Source organism: Cajanus cajan, chromosome 2 (assembly GCF_000230855.2).
Source record: "Cajanus cajan strain Asha chromosome 2, NIPB_CcT2T_4, whole genome shotgun sequence".
NCBI classification, from domain to species: Eukaryota; Viridiplantae; Streptophyta; class Magnoliopsida; order Fabales; family Fabaceae; genus Cajanus; species Cajanus cajan.
The window spans coordinates 37,485,419-37,510,884 of NC_138518.1; positions in this window are offsets into that span (position 1 = coordinate 37,485,419).

Here is a 25,466-nt window from a genome sequence, read left to right on the forward strand (position 1 = left end):
ATTGATCTTTTTGGATTTTCCCTTTTTGGAGGAGTGCCTCTGAGTAGGCGAATGGGGATTGAGGATCTTGTGTATCCCAGAGTATTATTTAGAAAGCCTCTTCAGGCTTAGCTTCACTCGTCGCTCGAGTTGGAAAGCTACCTTCCACTAAGGAAGTCTAAGTCCTTTGACTCGTATATTTTGTTTGGATGATCATGCTTCCATTGGGGAATCTTGCTGATCTTGCTCTGATAGCTTTCACTGGGAATTCGGCCCAAGAGTGCAAGCTGAGATGTCTCTGGGGAGTATTATTTCGGCAAGCCTCTCCAGGCTCAGTTATTCTGTATGATTGTTGGATTTTCTGAATTTTTGCCTTTTTTGTCGATTTTTCGGCTTTTTCTGTTGGCTGCTGTCATACACAAGAAATTTTTCCTATTTTTCTATTTTATGCGACTGCCTCATGATAAGGTCTTTGAATGTGCAACTAATGTGTGTGTGATGCACAAAATGCAAGTTTAATCATTTTGTTAATGTTTTTAGAAAAATGAATGGTTCTCCCTATCCTCTTCTTCTTGGAGGAATTTCTGTCGTCGATGTGATGGAGGATTTCTGTGAGCCTCTTACGCAGGAGATTACGGATTTTATAGGAACCCCTCCAACTTTCTTTTTTGACCGATTATTAAAGGAATTTCGTACAATTTTTAAGAAACACCAATTTAGAGGCATAATCACATGGTCAAGAGAAGAGAAATGAATAGATATTTTATTGATATTCACAAATGTTTTTACAGAAAGATATACAAAAGGAATTTCTGAAGAATGGCTGGCCAGGGTAGGCTATATACATTGGGCTTAACAATTATATCTGTAATTGTTGCTCTTACGTTCCCCTAATTGCTTCGGGTGAGATGCCTGAGTCAGGAGTGTAGATACTGCAAGACGCTTGCTTCTAGAAGATAATCACTTGAACCGCCTTTCGGTTTTCGATTCGAGTGATCGTTGCTTGCTTTGTTTTTGTGTCTTATTCTTTTGCCCCTAATTTTTGCCTAGGACGTATCCTAGCGGGGATAAATTCGCCTTTGTTTTGCCTAGTACCCTTGTACTGGCAGGCTTTTTATTTTGCCCTAACTTTTGCCTAGGACGCCCTTTTCGGGTTTTCATCCTAGCGGGCCTATGCAAGCAACGTCTTCAAGCATAGTACTTCTTTACCACATCAACGTTGACTGGGTATCGAAGTTCTTCTCCATCCATGTCCGTGAGGATCAATGCTCCTCCTGAGAAGGCTCGCTTCACCACGTATGGTGCTTCGTGTCGCCACCGGCCCGAAACGGGCTTTCGGCATTCGCGAAGGATGGTTGGACTCTTTTGTTTGTTTAAAAATATGAATTGCTAGAATGACTTATTCTCAAACTGAGACCTCGTCAAACGAGCAATTTTATTAAAAGGCTCACCAATCCATGTTAATCCCAAGCGGGACCCTCCATGGATTAGTGGTTTTCATAAAAGGAAGGGTTCATGGAGTCGCCACCAATGTTTTACTCAAAACATTGGAAAAAGAGGTTTAAGGCAATCGATTCAAAAATCGACTTCGGCCATTACAACCAGAGTCGGGTAAGGGAGTCGGTTACGCGTGGGGAAGGTGCTAGCACCCCACAGCGCCCCTTTCGGGTTCCCTATGACAGATTATTTAAAAAATAATAGTGCAAAATTACTAAATTACCCCTATTTATTCTAAGCAATTATAAATTAACTATCTACATGATGACAGTTTAAATATGTACACACAGAAAGCGGTAAAAGAAGGGACTTTAAAGATATAAACCTTTGAAGCGTGCTTTCTTATATATCTTGACAGAAATTGGGAAGCGTTTTGGCGTTCCCTCCCTCTACAAGACCGCTCGCTCCCTTCTAAAAAATAATTTTTGACTTGGAAATCCGATGGATTTCCCTTCGACTTAGTTTGAGACTCAAGCAAAATGCTCAGAACTCAAAAACTTCGTCGGATCAACTCTCCGAGTGATTTCTAGGCAGAGCACTGCTCAAAAAAACCCAGAATACTCAAGAAGAGGGTTAAAACTCAGTCCCAAAAGTGTCAAATGACGTCCCATTGACGTCATATTTATAGGGAAGAGGCTCAATACGGTTTATGAGGGTCAATACGGTCAACATTGAAATTTTGAACTAATACGGCCGTATTGAATTCAATACGGCCGTATTGAAGTTCAAAAAACCTCAATACGGCCGTATTGAAGTTCAGTGCGGCCGTATTGAAGTTCAGTGCAGCCGTATTGAAGTCCAGAAACTTCAATACGGCCGTATTGAGTTCAGTGCGGCCGTATTGAAGTTCAAAATGTTCAATATGGCCGTACTGAACCTCTGGGAGGCCGTATTGGGCTTCATTCCTCCCACTTTTCTTATTTTAGCTATCCTAAGACCTCTAGACCTATAGAGAACCCTCCTTGGGCCTTCTGGAAGTCCTTCTGGCTGATCTTCCTTCAGTCTTCGAGAGTCTTCAAGCTTTATTTCCGACCCGGACAATTTTAGGGGTCTACAGCTGCCCCCCCTTTACTTAGTCGGACGACCTTTTGGTGTACCGGCTGACAAGTAAAGGAGTTGACCCAATTGTCCGGGTGATGTGCCAACCTTCTGACTTGTAGCGTCTTCCGGTGGAAAATTGTTGAGTAGCCTCTCCAGGTTGTTGCATACCTCGGCGTTTCTGACAACCTTGGTAGCTAGGTTTACCCTCTCCAGGGTCAACTTCACTCGACGCCCGAGCCGGAAGTTGAACACCAACGTGCCTCTGACAACGCTGATGGTTGAGTACCGCCTCTCCAGGCCTAGCCTCACTCGACGCCCGAGCCGGAAGCTAGACACCAGTGTTAACATCACCGATGATTGAGTACTGCCTCTCCAGGCTCTGCTTCGGTTGTTTCTGACGACCTAGGCAGCTAAGTTTACCCTCTCCAGGGTCAACTTCACTCGACGCCCGAGCTGGAAGTTGAACACCAACGTGCCTTTGACGACGCTGATGGTTGAGTACTGCCTCTCCAGGCCCTGCCTCTCAACATGAGGTAGTTGAGTATTGCCTCTCCAGGCCCTGCCTCTTAACATTCAGCAGTTGAGTATTGCCTCTCCAGGCCCTGCCTCTTAACATTCAGCAGTTGAGTACCGCCTCTCCAGGCCCTGCCTCTTAACATTCGGCAGTGTGAGTTTACCTTCTCCAGGGTCTGCCTCTTAACATTCGGCAGTGTGAGTTTACCCTCTCCAGGGTTTTGAGATGATTTTTTTGTCTCCACAGTCCACAATGCTGCTTCGACGTTTTTTCTGTTTTTGTGCCGCTGAGGGCTGGATAACGCAGGGATCCGTCTAGGGGATGTGCAGTTACTCATAGGTTCTTGTGTCCCAACTTTCCTTTGCATAGTTGGTGCCCATTGAGGAATTTCTGTTTCCCCGGGGTGTAGACACGAAGATGCTCTTTCTGAGATGAGCGGTGCCTTATGATTGGCTGACGTCCTTTCGACGATGGTGGAGTATCCCGGTTATCCTTATTCGGGTGACTCTTTTTGTTTTTCTGGTTTTGTCGCCTCTGTGTAGGCTGTTATCCGCGGGGGGATTTTGTCATTGATTGTGATTAGCCTCTTCTGTTAGGCAGATCATCTTGACGCTTGATGTTTGGCCAAGAGCCGGATTCCACTTGGGGAATGATTATTGATCTTTTGATTTTTTTTCTTTTTGTAAGAATGCCTCTTGAGTAGGCGACTGGGGATTTGGGGATCTTATGTATCCCAGAGTATTATTTAGGAAGCCTCTACAGGCTTAGCCTCACTCAACGCCTGAGTTGGAGAGCTATCTTCCACTAAGGAAGTTTTAAGTCCTTTGACTAGATATACTGCTTGGGTGATCGTGTTTCCATTGGGAATTTTGTCGATCTTGCTTTGATAGCTCTCGCTGGGGATTTGTTCCGTGAGCTTGAGTTGAGATATCTCTGGGGAGTATTATTTCTGCGAGCCTCTCCAAGCTCAATTATTCTGTATGATGAATTGGTTTTTTGTTCAGCCCGAGAATGCGAGCTGAGACGTCTTTTGGAGAGTATTATTTCGGCAAGCCTCTCCAGGCTTAATTATTCTATGGGAGTATTGTTTCAACAAGCCTCTCCAGGCTCAATTATTTTGTGAGAGTATTATTTTGGCAAGCCTCTCCAGGCTCAGTTATTCTGAGAGTATTATTTCGGCAAGCCTCTCCAGGCTCAGTTATTCTGTACAATTTGTTGGATTTTCTGTATTTTGCCTTTTTGTTGATTTTGGCTTTTTCTGTGTTTTTGCCTTTTTTGATTTTGGCTTTTTTCTGTATTTTGCCCTTTTTTGTTGATTTTGGCTTTTGTTGTACAGAAATAAAAGTGTTAAAAGATTTAGACTCAAAGAGTGAAAAAATTTCATTCATTAAATAAACATGAAATTTTGTACAAGGGAAATGATGGGACGCAGCCCATTCAAACAAATACATAAAAATAGGAAAAAGAAAACCGGTCTTCATTCTTCTGCCGGCGGGTCCTGTGGAGGAGCGGGGAACTGGCGGTGCATCCAGACCGAGAGGTTGTCGAACCCCTGCACCAAAGTGTCCAGTCGAGCATCGGTGCTCTGCTGCCATGCGCCGATACTGTGCTGAAAAGCATCGAATTGAGTATCGATGCTTTGCTGTAAAGCGTCAAAGCGGGCATCAAAGTAGGCCCTATCCGACTGTGAGGTGCCGGCCTCTGGCTGTGGGCTGCCGTCGCCCTGAAGATCAACGTCATTGAAGAGCTCGGCGAAGGCATCAGGGCCGTCCGCTCGTACATACCTCCCTCCTGACCTCGCTATGATCTTCATACTGATCAAGGTGGAGGCATTAATTGGCTTCGGTGCCAATGGCCCTGGCTCTACGCCGTCTGGGCATCCCCAAGTCTCCGCAAGCCGTGAGAGGAGTGGGGCAATCAGGATGTATCCCTGCCTAGATCCTCCTTCTCGTGCCCCCAAGTTCCTAACGTGCTCGAGGAAGAAGTATCCGGGGTTGGCCCTCCGACTGGTGGCCATGCAGTATAATGCTAATAAATCCGGCCGTGTCAACGACTCGGGGCTCTTCCACCTGCCATGGATGGTGCTGGTGAGGATCTTGTGACAGATCCGAAGAGCGGTCGGGAGCCGGGTGCCCTTCACCCCGGCATGATAGTCCTCGTGGCCTGTGATCGCTCTCCACATGTCGACCGGGGTCCACTGATCAGGCCACTCGCATATAGCATCTCGATATGCGAGCTGATCAGTCCTGCTGAAAAATCCTGCCTGGACGTTGAACTCGTCCAACGTCAGTGAGCGGTACCCCTGATTTATCCAGAAGTCAACTGAGCAGACAGCCTCCCCAAAACTGTTTGTCGACTCAGTAACGCCGACAGTGGCCAAAAACTCCTTCGTCGCCGTCAAGTACAGGTGAGAAGGGGAATCAAGGAGGAATCCCCATCCTATACTGTTGAAGTAGCCTCGGACTTCATCCTCCAAGCCCACTGTACGGAGAATATCAAAGTCGAGCACCCTCGACGGCTCGAAGGTGAATGACTCTATGAGCTGCAGCCGTTCCTGATGTCTGTCTGTCATCTCACGTCGAGCTGGGGCCCTCTGCCTCTTTCTAGATGATTCTGCCATTTCTGAGGTTTCTTCTTGAGGTTCACTCACAAGCAGGATGCAGAGGAATGAAGATTGGAATGCAAAAATGAGAAGGAAAACGCTTATTTATAGACAAACTTTCGCCAATACGTCCCGTATTGATTTAATACGGCCGTATTGGTGTAGCCGTTATTGGGCAATTTTGTCAACCAATACGGCCCGTATTGACTTTAATACGGGCGTATTGGAGGTCAATACGGGCGTATTGGATTTAATACACCCGTATTGAAGCTGAAAGGTTGCTTCAACGGTCGTCTTAATACGGCCGTATTGAATTCAATACGGGCGTATAAATTTTTTTTTTTTTTTTTTTTTTTTTTTAAATAAACAGAGAATAAGTGATCTTCTAGTACACCTATCATCTGTATGCATGTATGCAGTATGATGCACCTGATTCTATTTGATTCATTTTTCAAAAGAATTAATCGATGCGTTTTTTGCTTGGATTGTGCCATTCCTCCAGACGGACTGTGTGCTGCCGACTTTTATGACCAAGGAATGATGCATATTTGTTTTTTTGTGTCATCAACCCAATGATCTTTCCCTTCCTTTAGAAGATGTGTCAACCCTCCTATTGACCACTATATCTCCATGTTTCCACTAGATTATTAAAAAAATCGCTGGGACAAGAGAGAAAAGAAGGAAAGGATATATTTTCAAAAGTTTGTGTTTTAGAGGGGATTATTTATTTTTTGAAAGATGGATTTTGTAAGAATGGCTTGGCCAATGGTAGGCTTAAGTGTTTAGGCTTGTTTGATTAAACACTTATGAAGTTAAGCACGTCTTGGTTATTAACGTTTGCGATTTGACAACTTGGATAGCTTTTCTTGAGCCCCTTTGTTGAATTCAGTTGGTGGTACCATCATGGATTTATTCTGTTTTTCGATTGCCCTAACTTTTGCCTAAAACACCCATTTGTGGAGTTTTAGCGGGCTTTTGTTTTTGTTCATTATTTTGTAACCCTAATTTTTGCCTAGGTCACCCTCTTGTGGGATTCCTAGCGGGTCTTTTGCTCTTATTTTTGCGCAGTCCCCTTTTTTGGGTTTCCTGCCGAGCTTCTTTTATTTTGAAAGATTTCTTTTTACCCATGATGGCACTTGTCAAGGCCAAGGGAAGGTGCTCCAAGTTGTCACACACATCTCCACATAAAAATGATGTGGGTTTATTATTATTAAGGTGATTTTAACCTCATTCATGTTCATTCAAACAGGATTAAATAATGTGGTTTAGAGTTTTATTGCAAGCAAGAAAAGAAGCAATAAGAAAGAATGATTTTATTATAATCATAGTGGAAAACATGTGCCCTATCGAGGCTCGGAGGTCGGGCTGTCCCCGAGGAGTGATCTCTAATAGTCACTGAATTTACACATCCCTATTAGAAGGAAAAGGACACTTGATGACGACAGTTGGCCTTGACGTTTGTGAACCAGCCTTCCTAAAGATCTGGCTTAAAGAACGTCGAGAAGGATCTTGATTCCTCTTCGTTCTTTGATCTTTAACAGGGTTGAATCCTAACCCTTGTTTCCCCGGATTATCCTTAATGATGGGTAGCTCCGGAATTCCTTGGGAGTCCTTGCCAAGTCCTTGTCCCGGCAAGTATCCATTCTTGGTGAGCATATGAGCTGCCTTCTTCATTTCTCGGGGAAACGTCTCAACATTGGCAATTTCCAATGCTTGGAAGGCGGTTTCCAAAGCTTCCTCTGCTGCATCCACATAAGGTATGGTGGATGGCTTGCTGATGAGTATGTCATCTTCAGCTTGTACGGTCACCAGTTTGTCACCCACTATGAACTTGACTTTCTGGTGGAGCGTAGAGGGTACAGCTTTCGCATCATGAATCCAAGGTCGGCCGAGGAGACAGCTGTATGCAGGAGTAATATCCATTACTTGGAATTCGACATTAAAGATAGTGGGCCCAATTTGGATTGGGAGACTGATTTCTCCCACCACTTCTCTTTTAGAGCCGTCGAAAGCTCGAACGATCATGTTGCTCGGGCGCATTTGGACTCCCTTGATTGCCACTTGATCAAGCGTTCTTTTGGGCATCACATTCAAGGAAGATCCGTTGTCCACCAAGACTTTTGCGATGTGATACTCCTTGCACTTTACAGAGATGTGCAAGGGCTTGTTGTGGTTTGGTCCCTCAGCGGGGATTTCTTCATCGGTGAAAGTGAGGTGATCATTAGCCGTGATGTGACTAACAATCCCCTCAAACTTGTCTTGGGAGATAGTGTGCGACACGTATGCCTCGTTCAAGACTTTCAACAGAGCTTGCCGATGCGGTTCGGAGCTTAGGATCAACGACAACAGAGTAATCTTTGCTGGCGTCTTATGAAGTTGATCCATGATGGAGTACTCGCTCTGTCGGATATATTTTAACAGCTCGTTAGTCTCCTCCTCGGATTCTTTATTTTCCTCGGTTTTCTCTTCTTTTTCTTTCCCTTTATTCTTGGGAGCTTTGTCATGAAGATCTTCGGGAGTGTAGATCCTGCCACTCCTAGTCATGCCCCCAAGTCCAGCGATGTTTTCCTCCTTACTCTTCCCTAAGAGAAATGCCTTTTTTCTTTCTTTTTCTCTTGTTTTTCTCAATTTTTCTTTGGCTAAAAGTTTTTCTTCTTTTTGTTTAAGAATGTGAATTTCTTCCTCTAAAATTGCAAGTTGTGCTTCTCTTTCAAGTTTTTCTTTTTCTCTTTTTAACACTTCTTGCTTTGTCCAAGGTGTTAGTGATTTAAGCCTTTGAGTAGGATGTGAAAAACTTTTTGGAGAGCTTGAATCACTACCACAGAAATTTAAATTCTACACATGCTAGTCGAATTAATAAAGCAAAGTAAACAAACTAAGAACAAACAAATCAAAGGAAACAATATTAATCAACTAGTCGAATTTTCCCTAAGTGGAAGCTTGAAACATATGAAATTTCCAAGCCACTTCCACTAGTACTACACGTGAGTGACTATAAGGGATTAGATATACCTGACCAGCTTCTTAATACTCCCTCCAAGCTATTACAAATTGATTGAATTTACAAGAAAAATGCAAGAACTTAAACTAGTCCTAAAAAAAAAACAAAGTTGTGACGGTTTTGTGACCACTTTAGTGACGGATTTTCAGCCACATTTTTCCATCACTTGTTTGAATGCTTTAATCCACCTCCAACCTTGGTCCTTTGATGCTCCTTGAACCTGCACAGTGAACACAACAAATAGGTGAAAGAAGGCTGCTCACAAGATGAAAGGATTGATCACTCTTGTGAAGGAAAAATTTAGGAGTTTAGGTCACTAGTTTAGGTCAAATTTTAATGTCCTTGTTTCAAAACTCCTTTCCTATACTTGTTGAGTCAATGTTTGGTTCTTTAGCAAGGATTTGATGCAACTTCCAGCACAGAATTTTAACAAAGAAAACTTAGACAAGCAACAAAAGCACAATTTATCAAAGCTTATACCAAAATTGAAGGAATAAGTGTGTATGACAAGACTCAAAGAAAGCCAAGGAAGTAAAACAAAAATTAAGACTCAAAAACAAGTTAGCACTCAATTAGGAAAGTCTTAGATTGGCACTAGAGTAGATTAAGAAAACAAAAACAAAATTTGGAAGCAATCAAAGAAGAGAAACCAAACTAGTAGTTCAAAGCATTTGATGAAATTTGATTTTTCTTCAATTGTTTTTCCTTCTCGGCTTTTTCTTTTATTTTATGTTAGATTATTTTTTTTTTCTTTGTTTTGCTGAATTTCAACTTGCTTTTCCAGAGAAGATATATTGCCTTTTACATCAAAAATTTCACAAATCAAATGGACATGAACCGAAACTACTAGAACGATTAATTTCAAGTGAAAATTCAAATTCTAGTGTAGTTTAAGATGAAAATGTTTTGGATCTTTTTTTGATCTTTGTGTGCTTTTCTTTTTCAATCTCTTTTGTGTCAATATTCTCTGTTTTCTCTCTGTTTTCCAGCAATCAAACTTGTCAAATTCGGATCCAATACAATCAATACACTAAAACACAAAGTATCACTTAAAATTTCAAGATACAAAAGATTGATTCAAGATTGATATGGAAAGTAAATTTGAAAACTCAAGTACACAATGGAAACCTAACACTAAGAGTTCACCAATGATCTAGTGATGAACATGAACTCAAATATGCAAATAGAAAAGCAAAGAAGCAAGGCACATATGAATAGAAATGAATCTCGGCCGAATTCCAAAAGACTCAAAAAATTTCAACAAATGAACATACAAGCACATCTTGAATATTTTGACATTTTTAAAGGACTAACATGACTTGACAAACTAAGATTAAAAAAATAAAAATCAAAACACATGCAACTCAAAGAGATAGCCGAATCAAAACAAAGAGAATAAAAAGTGACTCAAACAAAACAAAAACAAGCACAAGTAGAATTCCTAATTTGTAGTAATTGCCGAATTGAACACAAGTGACAATCACTAACTTGGATCCATCAAATTTAAGCCAAAAATTTAGATCCAAACAGCACAACCAAGATGAGACATGAGAGAACACAAAAACACAAAAAAAATTCGGTGGAAAAGGATTACTTAGCTCAAGGAAGCAACCTTGCTCATGATACCACTTGATGGAGTTTAGGTTGAAGCAATGGAGTGATTCTTGCTTCTTGTGACCTTCTCCGAAATTTGAAGACCTTTTCCTTGAGCTTTCCACGGATTGAATGATGGAGGAAGATGAATGGAATGATAGGAGAATCCCTAAGCTAAGGATGGAAGCATCCAAGCTAAAGATCCAAATGAAAGCTCACTTTCAAGCTTAGGAATGGAGGTTTTCCTAAGACTAGGTTTAGTGAGATTTTGGTGACTCTTGGAGAGAATATGGCTGAAGTAAAATTCAGAATTCTCATTCATTCAAAAGTGTTTACAATAGTGAAGGAGTCAAGCATTTAAAGCCACGGATCATAGGAGTCTTTGGAGCCATCACATGTGCACTCAAAAGTGGCGCCAATTTGAATTCAAATTTGAATTTGAATTCAAATTGGACGTCCACTTATCCTCACCCATGTGCAGCCCTTCCTTCTAGATTCTTAATTGCATTTAGAGGTAATTTAGGGTTCATTTGAGTGTACACATGTGCAGCCACCTTTGGCACAAAACATGTGACTCAAATGAAACTCTAATTACTCCTAAATGTAATTAACATTCTATGATTCATGCTTTATTACTTAATCCTTCTAAATTCCTATTCTAATGGCCTAAATACAATGGCCAAGCAAATACAATGGAAAGGAAAAATTACAAGAATGAAAATGAGCCCAATATTGGGTACCAAAAGCCCAAAGGCCCATGAAGCCCAAAACTAGGCCCAATAAGCCTATATCCTAAAATGCTATCCTAAATGGTCCAAAATACAAGACCTAAAATATAGGAATCCTATACTAACATGATATATACAAGACATAAGAAAATAGCTAAAACAAGATATGGCCCATGAGAAGTTCAACTTGGGCCTTTCAAGCCCATCGGGCCCATTGGACCTCGACTGGCCCAAATCTTCATATCTAGCCCATTCCTCTTGGCTCTTTCAATGTGTCACCCCTTGCTTTCCTAGGCATGATTCCATCATCCCCTCCCTCTTGAAAAGGATTTGTCCTCAAATCTCGAGGATCCATGGAATAAGAATCATTACCTACATGCATATTATACCAAGTATAAGAGGTGAAATGTGAAGAAAATGGACTATGGATCCTAAGAAGAATCCTTCCATCTATCCTAACAAAGAAAACTAAACTTTTGAAATTAACATTCCTACAAATGGAAAAAAAATCCTCTTCTAAGCATAACCTAGAAGGAAATCCTAAACAATTTTGAAACATATTGTTTGGTAGAGAAAAAGATAATGTCTTGTGAAATCCTGAAAACTCATATAAACTATTTTTGTCTTGTAGGGAAGGAGGCAAATTAAGTTCAAATAAAGAGGAACTTCCCATAAGATAAAAAATAGAATATGAAATATAACAAGATGTATCCATCAAACAATATATTCCAAAATTTGGGTGCTTTATTAGAACAACTATGGTAGAAGGAGTCCTAAAGAGAGGAAGGCTATCTTCCTTGGGCACCTCCAAGGAAGTAGCACAAGAAAGAAAACTAAGTGTAGTCCACTCCTTCTTCACTACATCTTGAAGTTGAGATTCATTTTTCTTTAAAATATTTTGTTTTAGAATCTCCACTTCATGACTAGTGGTAGCATAAGGGTAAGAGTTAAGGTTTTTATGTATGAAGAGAGTATTTTGCAAATGGTTTTGAGAACAACTCTCTTCACTCACAAGTCCTTTAGAGGAAATGTTTTCCTCCTTACTCTTCCCTAAGAGAAATGCCTTTTTTCTTTCTTTTTCTCTTGTTTTTCTCAATTTTTCTTTGGCTAAAAGTTTTTCTTCCTTTTGTTTAAGAATGTGAATTTCTTCCTCTAAAATTGCAAGTTGTGCTTCTCTTTCAAGTTTTTCTTTTTCTCTTTTTAACACTTCTTGCTTTGTCCAAGGTGTTAGTGATTTAAGCCTTTGAGTAGGATGTGAAAAACTTTTTGGAGAGCTTGAATCACTACCACAGAAATTTAAATTCTACACATGCTAGTCGAATTAATAAAGCAAAGTAAACAAACTAAGAACAAACAAATCAAAGGAAACAATATTAATCAACTAGTCGAATTTTCCCTAAGTGGAAGCTTGAAACATATGAAATTTCCAAGCCACTTCCACTAGTACTACATGTGAGTGACTATAAGGGATTAGATATACCTGACCAGCTTCTTAATACTCCCTCCAAGCTATTACAAATTGATTGAATTTACAAGAAAAATGCAAGAACTTAAACTAGTCCTAAAAAAAAAACAAAGTTGTGACGGTTTTGTGACCACTTTAGTGACGGATTTTCAGCCACATTTTTCCATCACTTGTTTGAATGCTTTAATCCACCTCCAACCTTGGTCCTTTGATGCTCCTTGAACCTGCACAGTGAACACAACAAATAGGTGAAAGAAGGCTGCTCACAAGATGAAAGGATTGATCACTCTTGTGAAGGAAAAATTTAGGAGTTTAGGTCACTAGTTTAGGTCAAATTTTAATGTCCTTGTTTCAAAACTCCTTTCCTATACTTGTTGAGTCAATGTTTGGTTCTTTAGCAAGGATTTGATGCAACTTCCAGCACAGAATTTTAACAAAGAAAACTTAGACAAGCAACAAAAGCACAATTTATCAAAGCTTATACCAAAATTGAAGGAATAAGTGTGTATGACAAGACTCAAAGAAAGCCAAGGAAGTAAAACAAAAATTAAGACTCAAAAACAAGTTAGCACTCAATTAGGAAAGTCTTAGATTGGCACTAGAGTAGATTAAGAAAACAAAAACAAAATTTGGAAGCAATCAAAGAAGAGAAACCAAACTAGTAGTTCAAAGCATTTGATGAAATTTGATTTTTCTTCAATTGTTTTTCCTTCTCGGCTTTTTCTTTTATTTTATGTTAGATTATTTTTTTTTTCTTTGTTTTGCTGAATTTCAACTTGCTTTTCCAGAGAAGATATATTGCCTTTTACATCAAAAATTTCACAAATCAAATGGACATGAACCGAAACTACTAGAACGATTAATTTCAAGTGAAAATTCAAATTCTAGTGTAGTTTAAGATGAAAATGTTTTGGATCTTTTTTTGATCTTTGTGTGCTTTTCTTTTTCAATCTCTTTTGTGTCAATATTCTCTGTTTTCTCTCTGTTTTCCAGCAATCAAACTTGTCAAATTCGGATCCAATACAATCAATACACTAAAACACAAAGTATCACTTAAAATTTCAAGATACAAAAGATTGATTCAAGATTGATATGGAAAGTAAATTTGAAAACTCAAGTACACAATGGAAACCTAACACTAAGAGTTCACCAATGATCTAGTGATGAACATGAACTCAAATATGCAAATAGAAAAGCAAAGAAGCAAGGCACATATGAATAGAAATGAATCTCGGCCGAATTCCAAAAGACTCAAAAAATTTCAACAAATGAACATACAAGCACATCTTGAATATTTTGACATTTTTAAAGGACTAACATGACTTGACAAACTAAGATTAAAAAAATAAAAATCAAAACACATGCAACTCAAAGAGATAGCCGAATCAAAACAAAGAGAATAAAAAGTGACTCAAACAAAACAAAAACAAGCACAAGTAGAATTCCTAATTTGTAGTAATTGCCGAATTGAACACAAGTGACAATCACTAACTTGGATCCATCAAATTTAAGCCAAAAATTTAGATCCAAACAGCACAACCAAGATGAGACATGAGAGAACACAAAAACACAAAAAAAATTCGGTGGAAAAGGATTACTTAGCTCAAGGAAGCAACCTTGCTCATGATACCACTTGATGGAGTTTAGGTTGAAGCAATGGAGTGATTCTTGCTTCTTGTGACCTTCTCCGAAATTTGAAGACCTTTTCCTTGAGCTTTCCACGGATTGAATGATGGAGGAAGATGAATGGAATGATAGGAGAATCCCTAAGCTAAGGATGGAAGCATCCAAGCTAAAGATCCAAATGAAAGCTCACTTTCAAGCTTAGGAATGGAGGTTTTCCTAAGACTAGGTTTAGTGAGATTTTGGTGACTCTTGGAGAGAATATGGCTGAAGTAAAATTCAGAATTCTCATTCATTCAAAAGTGTTTACAATAGTGAAGGAGTCAAGCATTTAAAGCCACGGATCATAGGAGTCTTTGGAGCCATCACATGTGCACTCAAAAGTGGCGCCAATTTGAATTCAAATTTGAATTTGAATTCAAATTGGACGTCCACTTATCCTCACCCATGTGCAGCCCTTCCTTCTAGATTCTTAATTGCATTTAGAGGTAATTTAGGGTTCATTTGAGTGTACACATGTGCAGCCACCTTTGGCACAAAACATGTGACTCAAATGAAACTCTAATTACTCCTAAATGTAATTAACATTCTATGATTCATGCTTTATTACTTAATCCTTCTAAATTCCTATTCTAATGGCCTAAATACAATGGCCAAGCAAATACAATGGAAAGGAAAAATTACAAGAATGAAAATGAGCCCAATATTGGGTACCAAAAGCCCAAAGGCCCATGAAGCCCAAAACTAGGCCCAATAAGCCTATATCCTAAAATGCTATCCTAAATGGTCCAAAATACAAGACCTAAAATATAGGAATCCTATACTAACATGATATATACAAGACATAAGAAAATAGCTAAAACAAGATATGGCCCATGAGAAGTTCAACTTGGGCCTTCCAAGCCCATCGGGCCCATTGGACCTCGACTGGCCCAAATCTTCATATCTAGCCCATTCCTCTTGGCTCTTTCAATGTGTCACCCCTTGCTTTCCTAGGCATGATTCCATCAATTGGCCAAGCACTGTTTAATCTTATCAAAAGCTTGTTGACAATCCTCATCCCAAGATTCGGAATGATTCTTGCGCAACAGCCTGAATATTGGTTTGCACGTGTCAGTCAACTGTGCGATGAACCTTGCGACATAGTTCACCCTGCCGAGGAATCCTCTTATCTCTTTCTCGGTCTTAGGAGGAGGCATTTCCATTATTGCCTTCACTTTATCGGGGTCCACCTCTATGCCTTTCTTGCTGACGATGAACCCGAGAAGCTTACCCGACCGAACTCTGAAAGTACACTTAGCCGGATTTAGCTTAAGCTGATACTTGCGAAGCCGGCTGAATAATTTTCTCAAATATTGGATATGGTCCATTTCGTCCTTCGACTTTGCGATCATGTCGTCCACGTATACTTCGATTTCTTTGTGGATCATGTCGTGGAATAACATCACCATCGCTCGTTGGTAGGTGGCACCCGCATTTTTGAGTCCAAAAGGCATCACCCTGTAGCAGAAAGTGCCCCAGGGTGTAATGAAGGAAGTTTTCTCGCGGTCTTCCTCATTCATCTTGATTTGGTTGTACCCAGAGTACCCATCCATAAAGGAATAGAGTGTGTTCGTGGCTGTATGATCCACCAGTGTATCGATGTGAGGTAAGGGAAAATCGTCCTTTGGACTGGCACGATTCAGATCCCTGTAGTCAACACAAACTCTAACCTTTCCATTCTTTTTAATGACTGGCACGATGTTAGCCAGCCATTCGGGATACTGAGATACAACCAAGAATCCCGCATCTAATTGCTTTTCTACCTCCTCTTTGATCTTTAAAGACCACTCGGGCTTGATTCGTCGGAGCTTTTGTTTGACGGGTCGAAACCCTTCTTTCAACGGTAACTTGTGCTCGACGATGTTAGAGTCCAAATCGGGCATATCATGATACGACCATGCAAATACGTCCTTATATTCCCTTAACAATCGGATCAATTGCACCCTTATTTCATCACTGATATGGGTCCCAATGTTGACCTCTTTTATCTCTTGGCCCTGCCCCAAATTCACGGTCTCTAATTTCTCTTGGTACGGTTGGAGTAGACGAGCTTCTTGATCAAGCAGTCTTTGCAGATCCGGAGAGATGGTCTCCTCATCACTGTCCAACTCAACCCATTCATCCTCAACTTTCGGATCCCAGTCGGAGCGAACAATCACAGACATAATTGTTTTATCGGTTCTGTTTTTGGTTTAGAATTATTAATGTTAATGAGAGAAAGAGAGAAAAGAATAAATGAGAGAATGATGTGTGAAAAATGCCTCTTTATTGATATGTATGAAAAACTGTACAAAAGACCCTTATTCACATGAAAAGGGTCTCATGATCTCGGGTACTGATCATGAGTCCCAAAAAGAAAAGAAAAATGTGGAGGGGCCCTATCGTGGCTTGCTCTTCTCTCTACTCCTGCTTTGGCAGAGGGTTCTTGCTCACGTCGGGCGCTGTCGAATCAAAAGTGACCCACCCAGCATCGATAAGGTCTTGGACCTTATATTTGAGAGCTCTACAGTTCTCCGTTGAATGCCCCGGTGCCCCCGAATGGTATAGACATTTGTCTTGTGGATTGTACCAATCGGGGTAAGGTGGATCAATTTTCCTTGGTGGAATGTAAGCTAGAAGATGAGCTTGTACTAGCTTCGGCAGGAGGTCGCTATATGTGGTCAAAAGTTTATCAAACTTCTTCACAGGGTTGTACTGCGACTTTCCCGACTTCGAAGCGGAGGAAGATGAAGAAATAGTTATGGCGTTGACTCCTCCCTCCTTCTTCTTCCCAAAGGTCTTCTTAGCTTCAAATGATTGGGAAGGCTTAGCTAGCTTCCCACTTTTCAGCCCTTGTTCCACTCTTTCTCCAATGGTGATGATGTCCGAGAAGAGCGTTGTCGTGTTCCCTATCATCTTGTCATAATAGGGACCGGTCAACGAGTTTATAAATAGGGACACCGTCTCCTTATCCGACAGCGGGGGCTCTATTTGTGCTGCCAATTCCCTCCATCGTTGGGCGTACGCCTTAAAGGATTCATCATTTTTCTTACTCAAGGCTTGAAGATCGGACCTATCGGGTGTTAGGTCGATGTTATACTTGTAGCGCTTGAGAAATGCGTCGGCCAACTGCTTCCATGTAAGCACCTGATTCCCATCCAGCTGCATATACCAGTTGAGTGCGGTGTCAGCCAAGCTCTCTTGGAAGCAATGGATTAAGAGCTTTTCATTAATGGCATATGCAGCCATCTTTCGGCAATACATGGTGAGATGACTTTTGGGGCAAGTCGATCCCACATACTTTGGGAGATCAGGCACTTTAAATTTGGGAGGGAATTGGATGTCCCTCACTAAGCACATGTCGACGGCATCTTTGATATCAAAATCATGCCCCTCCATAGCCCTCAACCGGTCCTCGAGAGCGTGGAATTGTTCCTTTGAAATCTCGGGCTCTCTAATTGTAATCCCCGCCCCAAGGGGTACAGCTTGCGGAGGCTCTTGCTCTTGCTCCTCCTCATGATGGGACTCATGGTCACTGTGTTGAGCCCCATGTATGTTTTGGTGACGCATGAGTTCCATCATTTGCGCCATTTGCTCCTTGAGCTGTGAGAGCTCGGTTGTAAGCTTCTTGTTTTGTTCCTCCAACGCGTCCATTTTCTTGAGTTTGTGCGCGCGCGTGAGGACAGAGAGATGACCAGCCACTTTCTAAAATGAATGCTTAATCTAATTAGTTTATTTATGGAATGAATACACTCTTGACATGAGCTTGATAACCTTCCATCTTTAAGGCGCTGCCTTTTTAAGACGGAGGTTTACCACCCTCCTTGACTTATGATCTCTCCCCAACGGAGAATCTCAATAGTCATGGGTCTCTTTCACTCATGTCAAGGGGTATTGGTGAGCCTAAAATGAATGGTTATGAGGATGCATGATGTCTTATTGGTAATGATGCACATGCTCCTCACTTTTATTATATTTTCACACATGGTCTTTCCTCTCATGTCATGACATTTTCATGCATGGGGGTTATTCTTAGACCTTATTACGAGGTTTATTATTAATGCACAAACAATGTCACATAGACCTATACACAAACAATTCACTCATCCACGAACAGTCACGAGCGAATCACGAGGTAGGGGTATCCTGCAGAAAAGTGCATATTCAAGGAGGTTCTAACTGTTCTCACCGGTCCAAGGCCCCCAAGGTGCCCCCATTATAGGGACCCAATTCCTCTCGTCGTAAGTCGATGGAAAGCTCCAACGCACTGTCGGACTCGAGTTCATGGTTTTCACCTTGAGTGATGTTTTCCGACAACGGTCTACGGGCACCTATAGACCCATTCGACAACCGGCCGTACTAACATCCACTCCCTATGGCTTTCCACTCATGCCCCCGGGTATAGAGGGAACTGTTGTGTGCAAAGGTTCGTGTGCAGTTTGTATTTCAAACAATTGCGAAAATTTAAACATTCAACAGTTATTAAAGCCAATTAGATAAAACATATTATCATACAAGCGAGGGGTAATGAAGTAATTTTGAACTATCATTTTAGAAATAATCCATCACTAAATGGGACTGACTCTCGAGGCTTCCCCAGCAGAGTCGCCATCTGTCGCCACCCGCCGAAATGGACCTTGGCATTCGCGACGATGGTCGGACTCTTTTTATGTTTTGAAAAATGATGGATTGTTAGAACGACTTATTCTCAAACTGAGACCTCATCGAACTAACAATTTTGTTAAATGATTCTCACCAAGCCATGTTAATCCCAAGCGGGACCCTCCATGGATTAGTGGTTTTCGCAAAAAGGGGGTTCTTGGAGTCGCCACCAATATTTTACTCAAAACATTGGAAAAAGATATAAGGCAATTGATTTTCACAAATCAACTTTGGCCATTACAACCAGAGTCGGGTAAGGGAGTCGGTTACGTGCGAGGAAGGTGTTAGCACCCCACAACGTCCCTTTCGGGTTCCCTATGACGGATTATTTCATAAATAATAGTGTAAAGTTACTAAATTACCCCTATTTATTAGAAACGATTACGAGTAAAATATTTACATGATGAAAACTCTAAACATGCAATGCAACAATCAAAAAGCAATAAAAGCGATAAAAGAAGGGATTTGGAAAGAAACCTTCGAAGCGGGCTTTTATATATTCAAAACGAAGTTTAGGAGGCTTTTTGGCGCTCCTTCCTACTACACGTCCGCTCGCTCCTTTCCCTAAAGATAATATTTACTATGGAAATCAAAGAGATTTCCCTTCGACTTGTTCGAGTCTCAAGCTAATGGCTCATGACTCATGAACTTCGTCGGATTGGCTCTCGGAGAGACTTCTAGGGCAGAGAATAGCTCAAAAACCCAAGAATACTCAGCACGAGGGTCCAGAAGTGTGGAAAAAGTGTGGGAGGACGTACCAATGACGTCCTATTTATAGGATTGAGGCGCAGTACGGCCTAGGGGGTCAATACGGCCCGTACTGAGTTTTTGAACTACAGTACGGCCGTATTGAATTTGGTATGGCCGTACTGAAGTTCAAAAACTTCAGTACGGCCGTATTGAGTTCACTACGGCCGTATTGCAGTTCAAATGGCTCAGTACGGCCGTACTGAACCTCTGGGAGGGTGTATTGAGCTCCAATCCTCGCACACCCTTATTCTAAGCTACTCTAAAACTTCTAGACCTACAAAGAATCATCCTAGGGTCTTCCAGGAGTCCTTCCGGCTGACTTTCCTTCGGTCTTCGAGAGTCTTTGAGTCTTATTTCCGACCCGGACAATTTTAGGGGTCTACACACGTCCAACAGCAAAAATAGGCATATAGAAATAAATTTCACACTCAAATTATCAAACATCATGTAGACATACAAGTTCACCAAGGAACACAAAATTGGCCAAAAATTTGAAGCAAGTATGTGCAAAGAAATTATGCACACGTGATATTTTAAGTGATATAGAACATGCTAGAACTAATTAGCATGCATGATTGACTCTCTAAAGCACTTTAAACCCCACAGCCATTTTAACAAACACAAAGCATGCATATCATATTTTGATCATAAAAATGTTTAGGCATGTGTACTTGGAATTTTCTTTCAAGAAAAATTTGGGAGAATCATACTCTTATGACAAAACTTAATAGATTAAAAAGAAGAAAATCACATGATCATCATTTTCTTAGCATGCACCAAAATATTCCAGCCACCCACACTTAAACAAAAAATGGAGAATCCTACACAAGGAATCCTAGGCACAAGGATGATTCATAAAAAACTTTATAGCATGAATCAATGATCAACACAAGACACATAGACCAAGAGAATGTATATATCAAGCACAACTTTTAAGACAAGAAAGAAGACACATTAGACATGACCGGATTTATAAGAGACCAAAAACTTTACCCTTGAAGAACCTTTGGCTCTAGATACCTCTTGATGGCATCCTAGCTTGGATGAACTTGACATGATGAGCAAGGGAGAGGACGCCTACTCCAAGGATCAAGTTCTTTAAAGGTGATGCGTGATTTATGGTGGGTTGTAAGAGAATGGATGAAAATGGAAGATGTGGGGGAGGTGTTTGATGAAATGTGTGAGAGGGCACTCTAGGGTTTGGCTCACTTCAAGGTAGTTGAAGGCCACTTCTAGGGTTTGCTCTCAAGGTGGAGATAGGAATGGTGGTGGCCGAATTTAGCCAACGAAGACTAAGGATGATATAAAGGCAAAAATGCTCTCTTTATATTCAATTTCCAAAGTATTTACAAGGTGTGGTGCCTAGGGTAATTATAGGAGTGGGAGGCATCTAGGGTTGCATTGGCCGAAATTTACATTGCCAAATGCACACCAAATGAAACCTAAATTAACCCTAGATGCAACTTGGTGGCCAAGGATGAAATCTTTGGGTTTAGTTAGGCTACATCTAGGTGCATGATAAGACCATGCAACCTTTGCCCTCCACTTGGGCCTAAGCCTTTCTGAGTCCAAAAAATAGGTCCAAACACCACCACAACTACGTCTAGCTCCATAATTAAATACCTTAGCCCAAAATTAAAAACCTATGATCTAAAGTACCCCATAATACAAGGGTAAAGTGGGAAATACAAAAGAAAATAAATCCTATGACTAAGATACCCCATAATACAAGGGTAAAATGGGAAATACAAAAGAAAATAAATCCTATGTCTAAGATACCTAAAATACAAGGGTGAAAATGGGAAATTTAAAGATAAGGTGAAAATGGGAAATTTAAAGATAAGGGCAAAATAGGAATAAATTTTATGCTAATAAAAACGTAGGAGCTAAGGCCCAAAAGTAGGCCCACTCCTCTTAGGGTTTTCAAAACTAACCCATTCCTCTTGCCTCTTTTAAAATATCACCTCTTGGTCTTCTTGGCCTTAGTGTGATTCCATCATCCCCTCCCTTTTGAAAAGGATTTGACCTCAAATCAAGAGGTTCTTCGTCATGACCAACAAAAACATTAAAATAATCATGAGAGGCAATAGTATATGATATAGATGGAAAGTGCATCCTTAGAGGAGTTCTACTAAAAATGCTAAAAATATTTTCTAATCTAAAAGGACTAGACTCCCTAATGCTAAGGACAGGATCCTCCCTATGATGAAATCTAGGTGTATAACAACCTAAAAAGGTAAAAAGACTAAAACTATAGGAAATTAATGCATTAGTCCTAAAAACAAAAATATTTTGTTGGAGGTACCCAATGTAGTGACCTAGGTATGTATTGGAAAATAAAGAAAATTTAACTAAAAAATTACCTAAAAAACTTTGTATTGCATAATTTGTTAGATAGATATGAGAAAAAGGTGTTAAGAGGGGTTTAGAAAACTCATATAATCTAAGTTTTTCTTGTAGGGAAGTAACTAAGTTAAGTTCAAATAAGTGTGAACTTCCTTCGAGATCAAAAATAGAAGATACAACACCATTAGTTGTATCCAACAAACCATACAAACTAAAAGTTGGGTGCTTTATAAGAGAACTAAAGTAGAAAGAGTCTTAAAGAAAGAAGGCTTATCTTCCTTGGGAACCACCAAGGAAGTAGCACAAGAAGAGGGACTAAGTGAAGTCGACTTCTTCTTCACTAAATCTTGAAGTTGAGATTCTTTTTCTTTAAAAAGGATTTGTTTTTGAATCTCCATTTCATGACGAGTGGCAACGTGAGAGAAAGAGTTAAGGTCTTCAAGCATAAGCCCTTTGCAAGAAACATTATCCTCCTTACTCTTCTGTAAGAGTGTTGGTTGTTTTTTTTCTTGTTCTAACCACTCTTTAACCCTCTCTATACTTTTCTTCTTTTTTTTTTCTTTCTTTTCTTTTTTTTCTTCTAAGTTCTTCCTCTCTTTCTGTATTTTCTTCCTCATGCATACTCTTAGGGCTTCTAACCTCTTTGGATTTTTGATACCTAGTTGGGACAACCCTAGGTTTGGATCCACTAGTTTCTCTCCCCTCAACTAATTTTGAAAGTAATTGTTTTATTTCCTCCTTAATCCTAGCATTTTCTTTTTCTCTTTTTCTTAATTCTTCTTCTCTCTTTATATTTTTCTCTTTTTTTTTTCTTAGGTACTCTTTTAGTTGCCTAAGTTCATCCCTAACACTAGACCTAGAACTACAAGAGTTATGACCATGTACACTAGAATGATTACTCATCTTTGATCAAAAAGGTTTTCACAAAGTTGTTTTCAAAAAAAAGGTTGAAAAAGGTTTTCACAAAGAATGAGTGATAAAAAGGTTTTCACAAAAAGTTTTCAAAATGCAAGATAGGTAGGAAAAGGCCTAAGTGTACAAAGTGAACTATCAAAGGTGTTAGAAAAGAATGGCTCAATCCAAAGGGGGGTGAATTGGATTCTATGACATTTTAAAAATTTTCAGAGTATTTAGGATCTTTATTTCAATTAAACTTTTCTAAAAATGAATTTTCAATGAAGTTTGCTAAAGACTTGTTATTGAAGAATGAATCCTATATGCTTTCTTGTTTAACCAATAGAACAATATGTAATACTCAGTTCAAATGAATATTACTCACGCAAACATGTTAATCAAGAACAATCTTTTCAATACACAATCAAGATATTACACAAAGTAAAAGATAAGGGTAAGAAAAGATTGTACAAGGCTTTTATCCTGGTTCAACCACTCCACATGTGACCTACATCTACTCCTCAATCATAACCTGATCAAGATTTGTTCCACTATCTTAATGAAGAAGGTTTACAAGCATACCACACATGCATATACTCCTACATTCAAGATAACTACTTTCTTGACCTCAAGAAAGCACCCCTTGTAGAAACCCACTACAAGAATTCCCTACCACTTGAGAAACCTTCTCAAGATTTACAAGTATTCACAAAGAATTAAGGAAATAATTCACCTGGAATTCAGAAGCAAATCTTAATCTTTTCCCTTTCAAGAATGTGATGATGATCTTTTCTCAAAGCTTTTCAAAAACGTTTTTCCTTCTTGGTTTCACAAAGAAAACTCCCAAGAATGTCACAAAGACTTCACAAACACGTTTTTCTAATTTTGATTCTCAATTCTAACTCTGTTCTGAAGTTTCAAAATGGTCAAACTATTTATAAGTTTTTCAGAACCAGATAATCGATTATTTTAAAGAATAATCGATTATTTTGTTCTTCATGATTTCTGGAAATCAACCAAAACAATTTAATCGATTATTTTGTTGGATAATCAATTATTCCAGAGAGTCATTTCTGGGATAATCGATTATTTCACAATTAATCGATTATTGCAGCAAGGCATCCCTTTTTGCCTGTTGCTGGAATAATCGATTATATTTAATGATAATCGATTATTTTGAGTTAGTTTTCAAAACTTTGTTTTAAGTCTCAAAATAACTTCTTAACCTTTTAAACTCATCATCATACACTTCCTAATCAGATCAGATATAGATTTAGCTTATGCACAAAGCATACACACAAAACAAATAAGCTCAAACAAACTAATCTAAAACTACTCCTATTACATAACATTTTCCTATGACTTTGTTTTTGACTTCTAAGTTGTTGATGTCCTTGGGACATATTTTTTATCATCAAAACTCTTCAATCTTCAGAGGTGATCTCATCAATCTCAGGCTCCCCCAATCTCAACAATCTCCCCCTTTTTGATGATGACAAACCAAGCTAAGCTTAAGCCATTTTGTTCATTTTGCTTTACCTTTTCTTTCACATTCAAAACCTGCAAAACAACCAAGCACAAAACCTTTCTCTCCCTTTGGACATCATCAAAAACAAATCAAGCTATGTATGTCCACAACACACAATATGAGCTTTATGCATACTCCTCATATACTCAGAACAATACCAAAAATTGATCAAAACAAAGGTATTGGTCATTCACAAAATTTTGTGAACTTGAATCATACTATCCAATTCATAATCATTAGATCAACAACTCAAACATGAATTGGTCAACTAAAATCACAAGTTACAATCCACAATTCAGAAATTAAAATCCAAAAACATTATCAATTAGGCTCACCAAATATCAAAGATCAAGATATCAATGCTCAAAAATAGAAAATCAACCACCAATGTACCAAATTAGAATTGTCAAACCATCCAAACCAAATATCAGAAATTTAAACTTCAAATACCGACAGAAATCAAATTGTTCAACAGATTAAAGCAATAAAATTGTTCCGAAATTAAAGTGATTACAACCAAATTGAAAAATTAAAATCCATAAATTTAAAACTTAAACTTCCTAATTTAAAAAAACAACAAAACAACAAAACAGAGCTAATTAATCTGAGTCCTCAAGCATCCCAAGCTGAGCTTTAATTCGGCCTATTTCCTGATCAAGGTTGTCAAACCGATCAAGAATGCCCGAATACATTAACTCATGTCATCTAGACATCTCCATAACAGCATCAAGCTTATTTATCATAATTTTCTCAAATGGAGAGAATGGCTTAGGCTCCGCCTTTTGCTCTCTGTCTGGCTCAGCTTCGACCTATGGTGGCTGGTCCTCATCATGAGATGGAGCGCCATCGTCATCTATTGTCGGTTCAGGAGTTGGAGGTACATCTCCCTTGAATACCCACTTATCTTCCTGTTTGAGCATCCCCATGTGATGCAAGGAAGATTTCTCAATTTTGTTAGAAGCATGGAGAATAATTTTCTTCTCCCTTGTCAAGTCAACCCCTGCATTCTCAAAAATTCTAGACAGTAACAAGGCATAAGGAATTGGACCATCTTCTTTCCTTCTCGCCTTCCATATACAGTCATTAACAACAGACAGCCAATCAATCTTGATTTTCTTCTTAATCACATGCATTAGCAAAATGTCATCCCTTGACATTTGAGCATGATTATGCAGACGCAGTTTAAGCATCCAAGCAATAATAAAAGAAATCAAACGGGAAT